At 54.2% G+C, this 9,381-nt stretch overlaps 1 pseudogene; it reads left to right on the top strand.

Annotated features, from left to right (window-relative positions):
• Positions 1 to 5,368: 5,368 nt before the first annotated feature.
• Positions 5,369 to 6,335, top strand: LOC142595825 (olfactory receptor 14C36-like; annotated as a pseudogene).
• The last annotated feature ends 3,046 nt before the right edge of the window (positions 6,336 to 9,381 follow it).

The raw sequence follows: 9,381 nt of genomic DNA, 5'->3' as shown, positions 1-9,381 counted from the left end.
TGTGTGTGGCAGGAATAAATCACTGGAAAGCTTGCCAATTCTTGTTGAACAGCAAAGCAGCAAAACTAAAATTAGTCAAGATTTTTTTGAAAAGAAGATGCACAAAAGCTTATGCTTTGTGTATTTCTTCATTGCCTTATGTTTGCTGTCGTTCTACACTTGCAAATTTGTGCTGCCGTCCTGCTGTTCCTGCAGCCAAAGCAAGCAAGTGGATCCTTTTTGGTTTAGTATGACTATTTCAGTAAGTGCAGGGATCTCTGGTTGGTGTTTGTCCTTAGAGGCTGCAGAAATGCAGAGTCATGCCCGTTGTTTTAGCGTGGTCAAGCACAGCTGTGATCCTTCCTGGCTGAACTTTGAGTTTAGCCAAGTTATTGGGTTTTAGGAAACCACTGGAATTTACATGCAGCACTGCAGCAGTGAGATTAGCCTTTTCCTGCTATTTTCTGTCCCCTTTCCCACTTGCTCTGTGTTCGTTTCTTTTTAGTCTTCTGTTGGAAGTGGGAGTTAATACATTGACTGTCAGTTCTGGGTTTTGGGAGTTTGTCTTTTCTTCTTCTGGTTTTTTTTCCCCAATTCTTCTGCAGTATTATCTTCGGGTTGTATCCAAGCTGCATACATCACCTGAGGATGGAAACATTTACCCTGCTCCTGGGAGCAGGGAGGGCTCAGGAGCATATCTGAAATGCTTGTACCCCAGGGCAGGCAGTGTGAGAAACAACCAAGCTGAACTGGAAGCCTGGGTCCATTCCCAGAGCTAGGATATCATTGGTATCGGTGAGACTTGGTGGGGCAGCCGGGTGTCAGCTACAGCTGCTCACATGCTGGAGTGCAGGGCAGTCGCGGGAGAAAAGCGGGAGCCAGGCACGTGCGTTGCATTTGCTGAGCAGGGCTGGGTCCCTGGAGGGCAGAGAGCAGTGGCTTGAAGAATGGCAGCCTCAAAGGGCGTGCAAGGTGCGGGAGCTTCCTGCTGCCACCCTGGCTTGTGGGGATAGAGCTGAGGCACCCAGCCGAGTGCAGCCTGGTCCCTAGGATGGCAGGGCAGGCTCTGCCTGAAAGTGGAAGAGCTGCTCTCAGGGCCCTTGAGGCGTAGCATGGCTTCATGGGCACCAGAGCTGGGCCCCAAACCAACTGGCTCAAGGCTGCTTTGGATTTTGGAATGGACCTGAAGGTGGTGCCCAGTATCTGCTCAGAGCAGACAGAAGGCGGCCTTAGAGCAGACAGCTTGTCTCCTGTGGATACTCTGCTGTTGCAGCCCCAGATTTTGCAGGTGGTTAAGGGGGATGGATGTGAGAGGTGGCCACACTGGACAGCAAATTGAAGGAGGAGTTGGGGTCTTTTTGGGGAGAGGAATCTGGCAGGGACAGCAGTACCCGGGAAACCCCATCAGTAATGGCATGGAAGTCCAAGAAGACCTAGCTAACAGCGCCTGAAACACCACATCTGTTCCCAGGTGTGTCAAACGTGGGAGGAAGGGGGAAAAATAAGCAGGGGTAGGTGCCTTGTTTGGGAGGGGGCATGGGCGCAGAAAGGCAGGAGCCAAGGAAGCTGAGGGGGATGTACAAGCATGGAAAGTGGAGAGGAGTGGGGATCAAGGATCCAGCTGCTGCTTGGTTTGCTGGTTTGACTGAGCCCTGCACCTAATCCCCACAGCCCGTCCGACCTTCTTTTGGAGGGCGATTCCAAATCCTTTTGTGCGTGGCCCCACTCTGTGTACCCGGTGCGGGGGTGGGTGCAGAGGCCTGGCTGCTGCAGTGGCAGAAGGGAGCACAGGGCATGGGGACCCAGCAGCTGGAAACACCGAGTGTCCAGGGCCAGGTACTGCTGGAGCGCTGTGTGTGTGCAATTCGCGAGTGAACTTGAAGCTGGACGAGCTGGCGAGCAAAGAGGAGAGACCCTTTCAGTCATGTGGATGGCATGTGGCTGCAGCACGGGTACACAGGGTTATATGTTGTTATTATTATTAATACTACTACGACTATTTTACTTAATTTATTTCAATTATTAAACTGTTCATATCTCAACGCACGAGTCTTCTCACTTTTAACCTTCCAAATCTCTCCCCACGCCACCGGGACAGGGGAGTGAGCGAGCGGCTGTGTGGTGCTTAGTTGCTGCCCAGGGTTAAACCACCACACTCTGTGAGCTGCTCCCTTAGAGCCTGCAGTCACCTGCACATGTCTGGGGCCACCTCCTGAAGCCCAAATGTCGCCAGGTGTTTGTGCCTGAACAGCTCCCTCCTGGCCTCCATCTCCATTATCGCCATGGGAGCTGAGACAAGGAGCTCCCATGCAGGTGCCCATGTTGTGCCCACCTGAAGTGAGGCAGGAGGAATCCCCCCTCCTGTGGGTTTGTGCTCTGCATGGGAGGGAGCTGAGAGCCCTTGCAGCCCCAGGACTCCAGGCCCAGGATGAGATGGCTCCACTGACTCTGCTGAACCCTTCCCTCAGCAGGACTAAAGGAAATCCCTCCCTGTCACTGCCTGGGTGTCCTATCTAATGCGGAGACAGGGAAACATGATTACAGGTCATAAATCTGACTCTGGTGAGAGAAATTACACTGCTGGAAGTAGGAGTCTCTCCCCAGCTGCGGGAGGGAGCATCAGCGATGGCTTCAGGCTGTGTCACAGCAGGTTCCCCTGCAGCCCCAGGGACAACACAAGGCAGCCCAGAGGGGCAGAGCAAGGGCTGCCTTGGGCTGGTGCTGTGCTGCTGAGCTGGGCCGGGCTCCTGGGACGCAGGCAGCTCCTGGCAAGCGGGCAGCGCTGCAGAGAGACAGCTCTGCCCAGGAGCAGCTCCTGTGCCAAGCGCAGCAGGGCTGAGGGCAGTGCCTGCAGGCAGGGAGGGGAGAGGAGGGAGGCAGACAGGGGTTAAAGGCAGTGTGGGGTGGGAGGGTGCTGAGACCTCACTGCGGGAGAGATCTTCACAGCCCTTGACACAGTAAGTCTGTGACTGCAGGGCTATGCAGCTGCATTTCCTTGAGGGGTCTCCTAAAGCTGGCACATGCCACAGATGACAGGATCTGTAAGTACAACTCTCAGAGTTTCTCTGTTGTAGAGAAGAACATGCTCCAGAGCAGGGCTTCCCTGCTGCACCATGAGAGACTGGGACAAGGCATGACGGCTGCCTTCTCCAAAGGATGGCTGCAGGGGTGTGAGGGTGGGTGTGCAGCCAGGGGTGCCCAGGGCTGTCCTTGTGAGCAGGGTCCCTGCACCCCAGGGTGCTGTGTGCCGGGGCAGGGACTCCGCTGCCTGCCAGGGTCAGCTCTCAGCCTGCCCAGGGAACTCCCCATGGTTGTGCAAGGAGAAGCTGTGGGTGGACAGAGTGACCCCAGCAAGGCAGGGTCCTTCTGCTGGTGAGAGGGTGCTGCGTGGGTCAGGGCTGCTCAGAGCTTCAGCCTCATCTCCAGAGTATTTCCAATAGGAGGTTTCAAGGGGAAGATCAAGACAAGGATTACTATAAAGAGAAGGAATTTCCCTGTGCCTTCAATTCCCTTCTCTTGGGGAACAGCAGGTGAGAAATGATAAAGGAGTTCTTAATATTGACAGAGCACTGAGACTGCTGAACTGTAACTCTGAGTGATCAGCAGGTTTTCCAGGAGTCTCCCAATGAGTTTTCAGCCACTCCTCTGCCCGTGGACAGAAACAGGATCACCTTTGATGGACCCATCAGGCTTAATCTGACCTGTGATTTTTTCTACCTGCAAACAGGACCATGCGCCCAGCCAGTGCCCTGCACACAGGCAGGTTTCTGGAGGGCTGAGGTGAGTGCACAGATATTGCGATGGGGTCTGTGAGTGCTGGCAGGGAAAGACATGGCACAGGGAAACACCTCCCAGGAGGGAAATCTCCTGGCAGCAGGGATATCATCAGGGAATGTGAGGAAATAAAAACGTAAAATGTTTTAAAGGAGGGAGAATTCAGAAACCTCCGTCTCATCCCCTGCCATGCAGAGCCCTTCCCCTGAGCAAGCCCCCTTGCCTCCTCTCCCAGCCAGCAAAGCCTCTGCCCCAAGGGCTGGGGGCTCCAAGGCGCGAACCAGCTCCTCGGCAGCCAGAGCTCCAGCAGAGCCGTGCTGCAGCTCTCCAGCCCCGCGCCCAGGGCCCTCTGCAGAGCACAGGGGCTGAGAGCAGCTGCCCGGCAATGCTGGTGCCTGGGATGTGGCAGGCACAGCTGGGGAAGGGCAATGCTGGCCTGAGGGCCCGCCTGCCTCTGCCCTGGCCTCTCTTGCCCACACCCGCACTCCAGTTCTCCTTCTTGCTCCACTTGTCCCTGTTAGTGCTGGGGTTATTTCCTTCTTGCTGTCAGGCTCCCTGGGCAGATGGAGTTTCAGCTGCAGAGTCACACACTGGTCTTGTGGGTCCCCCCCATGCCCGTGTGTCCATGGGAACAAGTGTCCCAGCTTTCCTCTAAGCTGTGGGGCAGTGGGCAATGCAGTCAGTGCATGGAGGCAATGAGCTCAATCTCCCTTACTCAAATGCCATCACTAAGACACTTGGCTATCTCCTTGAGGTGTCCTTCCAAGCTGTGAGCTTCCCTCCAGGATGAAAACCTATCTCATAGCATCTTTGTGTTATTTGAAACCCCAAGGGAGAAGCACAGAGATGCTATGACATAAAAAATGGCATTGGGTTTGTGCAATGAGCCATGCGTGTCCTTGGCTAGAAGTGGGGTGCTGAGACCTTGAGAAAGGCTGAGACATTTAGTGGTCTGTGGAAGATCCATCTGCTCTCAGCAGTGCCTGGTGGCTTTTCAGGGTAACATGGGAGTGTGATCAGCCTCCAGTGTGATCAGAAAGTTGCAAGCCTGGAGAAACTGGGACCCAGACAGAGGGACAGAGCAGCTGCCCTCACTCTGCACGGAGCCACAGGCAATCCTCTTGCCTCACAGAACTCGCTCTGTTCTCCCTTTGTGCAGCAGAAATGCTGGGGGTTTCTGACATCCAAGAATGCTCCCCAGGGCTGATGCGGGGGAGCCGTACAAAACCCTAGAGCTCTTAAACTGCCTTTACCATGCCCGTTCCTCAGCCCTGGGAGTGCAGATGCTGACACGCCCTTCTTCGTTAGCAGTGGTTCCATCTGACACAGTTGAACACCAGGACTGGTCCCTGTCCCTGCCCACTGCTGCAGAGCAGGGCTGACTTCTCAAGAGCCCGTGGGCAGATGCCCTGCTCCTCATGGCCCACACGGCCAGCACCAGCCAGGGCTCTAGGCACAGAGCTCAAGGAAGGGCTGCTAGAAAAAGAAAAGTATCTCTTGTGTGTGAGAGGGGGAGGGTCTATGGGAAATAGCTTTGATTTTGCTCAGAGATGTCTCCCCTAACTTGTCACTGTCTTTTTCTCCTATGACAACACCCCATGCCCAGAGGCAGCAGATGTCCAACAGCAGCTCCATCACTGAGTTCCTCCTCCTGGCGTTTGCAGACACAAGGGAGCTGCAGCTCCTACACTTCTGGCTCTTCCTGGGCATCTACCTGGCTGCCCTCCTGGCCAACGGCCTCATCATCACCGCCATAGCCTGCGACCACCGCCTCCACACCCCCATGTACTTCTTCCTCCTCAACCTCTCCCTCTTCGACCTGGGATCCATCTCCACCACTATCCCCAAAGCCATGGCCAATTCCCTGTGGGACTCCAGGGCCATCTCCTACTCAGGTTGTGTTGCCCAACTCTTTCTGGTTGTCTTTTTCATCTCAGCAGAGTATTATCTTCTAACCATCATGGCCTATGACTGCTACGTTGCCATCTGCAAACCCCTGCACTATGGGACCCTGCTGGGCAGCAGAGCTTGTGTCCACATGGCAGCAGCTGCCTGGGGCAGTGTTTTTCTCTATGCTTTGCTGCACACAGCCAATACATTTTCCATACCCCTCTGCCACGGCAATGCTGTTGGCCAGTTCTTCTGTGAAATTCTTCTGTGAGATCCTCAAGCTCTCCTGCTCACATGCCTACCTCAGGGAAGTTGGACTTCTTGTACTTAGTCTTTCAGTAGCATTCATCTGTTTTGTTTTCATTGTGGTGTCCTATGTGCAGATCTTCAGGGCTGTGCTGAGGATCCCCTCTGAGCAGGGACGACACAAAGCCTTCTCCACGTGCCTCCCTCACCTGGCCATGGTCTCCCTGTTTGTCAGCATTGGCAGTTTTGCCTACCTGAAGCCCCCCTCCATCTCTTCCCCATCCCTGGACCTGGTGCTGGCAGTTCTGTACTCGGTGGTGCCTCCAGCAGTGAACCCCCTCATCTACAGCATGAGGAACCAGGAGCTCAAGGACACAGTGTGGAAACTGATAGCTGGATGTTTTTCTGAAGCAACAATCTTCATCTCCAGAGCAGTTATACTGTAACTCAATACAGGCCCACAGTTGTTTGTGGTGGTTTTTCACTTGTGATAATGTTGTCATGCCCTTTCTAAATCACTCTCTGATTTTCTTTTCATTACGGACAGACTGTGTAAATGAGGAACCCTCCCCTTTGTATGTGTTTCAACACAGTAAAGCGCCCTTCAGTGACCTTTTCTTGTCCTTGGATCCTTCCTCCAAGGCCTTTTTGGAGCTGCAGGGACAGTTCCTGTGTGCACCGGTGGAGGGGAAAGGAGTGCCAGCATGGCAGCACTGCCAGGGAGCAACAGCCCTTGCTCTTCCAGGGCTCTTCTCTTTCCCCTTCTACACTCTCATTCTGATCCCTTGCGTTGCTGTAAGGCCTGAGTGCTCTGGCAGCTTGGTCACAGGCGTGCTGCGTGGTAGTGCTGTGACCGCAGGCAGGGACAGGCCATGGGCACTTCTGTGACAGAGCTGGCCTCCATACCAGCATTTCCATAAAGGAAGGTGATGTCCTCAGGGCACTGCCTGAAGCCTTAGGTCTGCTTTCAGAGTTGCTCTCAAGGAGACACTCAAGCAAGTGCTGTGTTGAGGGCAACACCAGTGAAGAGCTCAAGTGTGTGAGTGTGCAGGACGGGGGCACACAGCAGTGTCCCTTGCACAGCCAGGCCTCCAGGGATCGCCTTGAAGGACCAGCAGAGCAGGGTCTGCTCTGTGACCTTGTTTGCTGGACACCGCGGGCAAGGTGCCCCAGGGCAATGGTCACAGAGCAGCCCCTTGCAACCACCCTTCCCAGCACTGGCCTCTCACTCCACCTCGGACATGTTGTTTGTCCAGAGGAGACTTAAGCATGCCCATGGTGTGCGTGTGGGGAGATGAACCCGAGTGAGCACCAATGCCATCAGCTATTGCCAGAGGTGCCATGAAGGCCAGTGGGACAGACAGTGCCTCCAGGTCACTGCACCTGGAGAGTAACATCCCCGGGGAAACCACCTGAATGCAGCACTGGGATGTGCTCCCTTGACCCGAGGTGCCTGTGTCCATTCCCCCTGCCGTGGGGCATCTCAGATGGGTACAGAGCAGGGCGACCCACCGCAGGGCTGAGGTGCCTCCCAGCCTCTGGCAGTGGCAGCAGGAGGCCAGAGGGTCATGATGCTTGCTGCAGTGCACAGCCTGCGCGTGTGCAAGGGCAGGACTCGTGCCTCTGCACAGCCCTGTGTGTGTGAGGAGTGCAGGAGGCCAGCTCCGATGGGGACACCTCAGGGGGCCCTGCCCTTCCTGGGTGTGACTCCAGGAAGAAACCCCACTGTGCCAGTGAGATTCATCTCACCTGCCTTGGACAGGCTCATGGCAAATGCTGCTGTCTGCTCATGTCACCCTTTCTGCATTGTGCCCTCCAATGTGTCAGAGCAATCAGAGAGGTGCTGGGCTCCTTGCAAAAGGCAGACATCAAACTTTTCTTCCAGAAGTGCAAGAAGGTGCATTGGGAGAATTACAGGCTGGTCACCTCATTCCCTGCGAAGGTGATGGGCCAAATACTCATGCAACCACTTCCAGGTCGCTGTAGGACAAGAAAGGGATTGCTGAACCTGGATTGGTAGGGGAAAGCAGGGATGTTTTGTAACTGGACGTTAGCAAGGGTGTTGACATGATTTCCCATAGTCTCTTTCTAGCCAGATTGGTGATACCTGGAGTGAAGCAATGGATGATGTAATGAGTGGGAATTTGGCTGGTGGCTCAAGCCCAAATGTCACTAGTGCTAGAGTCCTCCTGGTGGCCACTTCCTAGAGGCATACCTCCGTGCAAGCACTTGCAACAACATGGTTGAATGTGTTTATTAGCTCCCTGCTTAATGTGATGCAGCCTTTTCAGCTCCTTTGTGGATGACGCCAAACTGGGCAGAGCCTTTGAGCAACCTCATGGGCTTAAGTCTGACTTGAGCAGGAGAGCCAGACAAGGTGATGTTCAGGGGCCTCTTCCAACCTCAGTTATTCTATGATTCAATTAATCTTTTCCTTGGACACCTTTCTGAAGAGAGACTAGAGAGAGAAGTAAATATAGAGAGTCAGAAGTAGACGTATAAAATGCACCAACAGAAATACAGCAGTTCCTATGAGGAAAGTTTCTCCACCCAAACTGTTGGTAGGAAATCTATCAGATTAATTTAATGAAACAAACCTAATTTTGTCTGCTAATGTGGTGGATCACAAGTAGGGTGATGGCTGGGTATGGTATCATGTGGTCAATTGTGTCTCAGGAGCTCCTAATCCAGCCAATGGCTGTGAAGGGGGCTGTGAGGTCACTTCTGCCTCTGCAGGTGACAGGCCAACAGCAGGACTGTGTCTGGGAAAGGCCACTTCTTTCTGAAAGAGCTGATAGGTCAGCCCTTGACTCACAGCTGGGATCTGTGCTTTGAAGCGCACATCTACCAGCGTCTCTGACAGGCCAGCAGAAGGCACCTGGTTGGCACATTGACTGGGAGATGCTTTCTGCCCAAGGACCAAGGCTCACTGCAGGAAGGGGGCTTCTCTTTTGGTTGTCATGTCTCTCCTGCCTGAGTACATGATGGGACAGCAGCAGGCACGCAGCTTGGTCATGTCTATCCGAGAAGCTGAAAGGGCAGCAGGCTTGGAAGGTGGTGGTGAGGTTTCTTCTGTGTGGTGAGGTGAAAGGCCACAAGAAGGCTGATGGGTTGGGATGCCTGCTTGAAGGTTGTTTCCCAGATGCTGCAGCTTTCCTTGGAGGTAGAAAACAGCAGGAGAGAGAAACACTGCCACACAGTGCAGCTGGGAAGGTGGGGACTGGACATGAGGAGGAAGAAATGTCACTCAATGTGTAGTGCTGTGGGCCATGAAGTCCTCCAGAAGGAGTATGACATCAGTCCATCTCTCCGTATTTCAAGGAACAGAGTGTGAGGGTGGACAGACGTCAGTGAATGCATGGAAATGCCAGGGTGAGAGCAAGGTGGGGAAGCGAGGTGGGTGCCTACAGCCTGCAGGGAAAAAGAAGCAGCTGTGGCACAGCGCAGGACAACCTGTGTCAGAGATGGCAAAGAGCACTGGCAAGGTTGGAA

This window comes from Pelecanus crispus, chromosome 23 (assembly GCF_030463565.1).
Source record: "Pelecanus crispus isolate bPelCri1 chromosome 23, bPelCri1.pri, whole genome shotgun sequence".
Classification (NCBI taxonomy): domain Eukaryota; kingdom Metazoa; phylum Chordata; class Aves; order Pelecaniformes; family Pelecanidae; genus Pelecanus; species Pelecanus crispus.
This window is presented reverse-complemented; position numbering and strand designations above follow the sequence as displayed.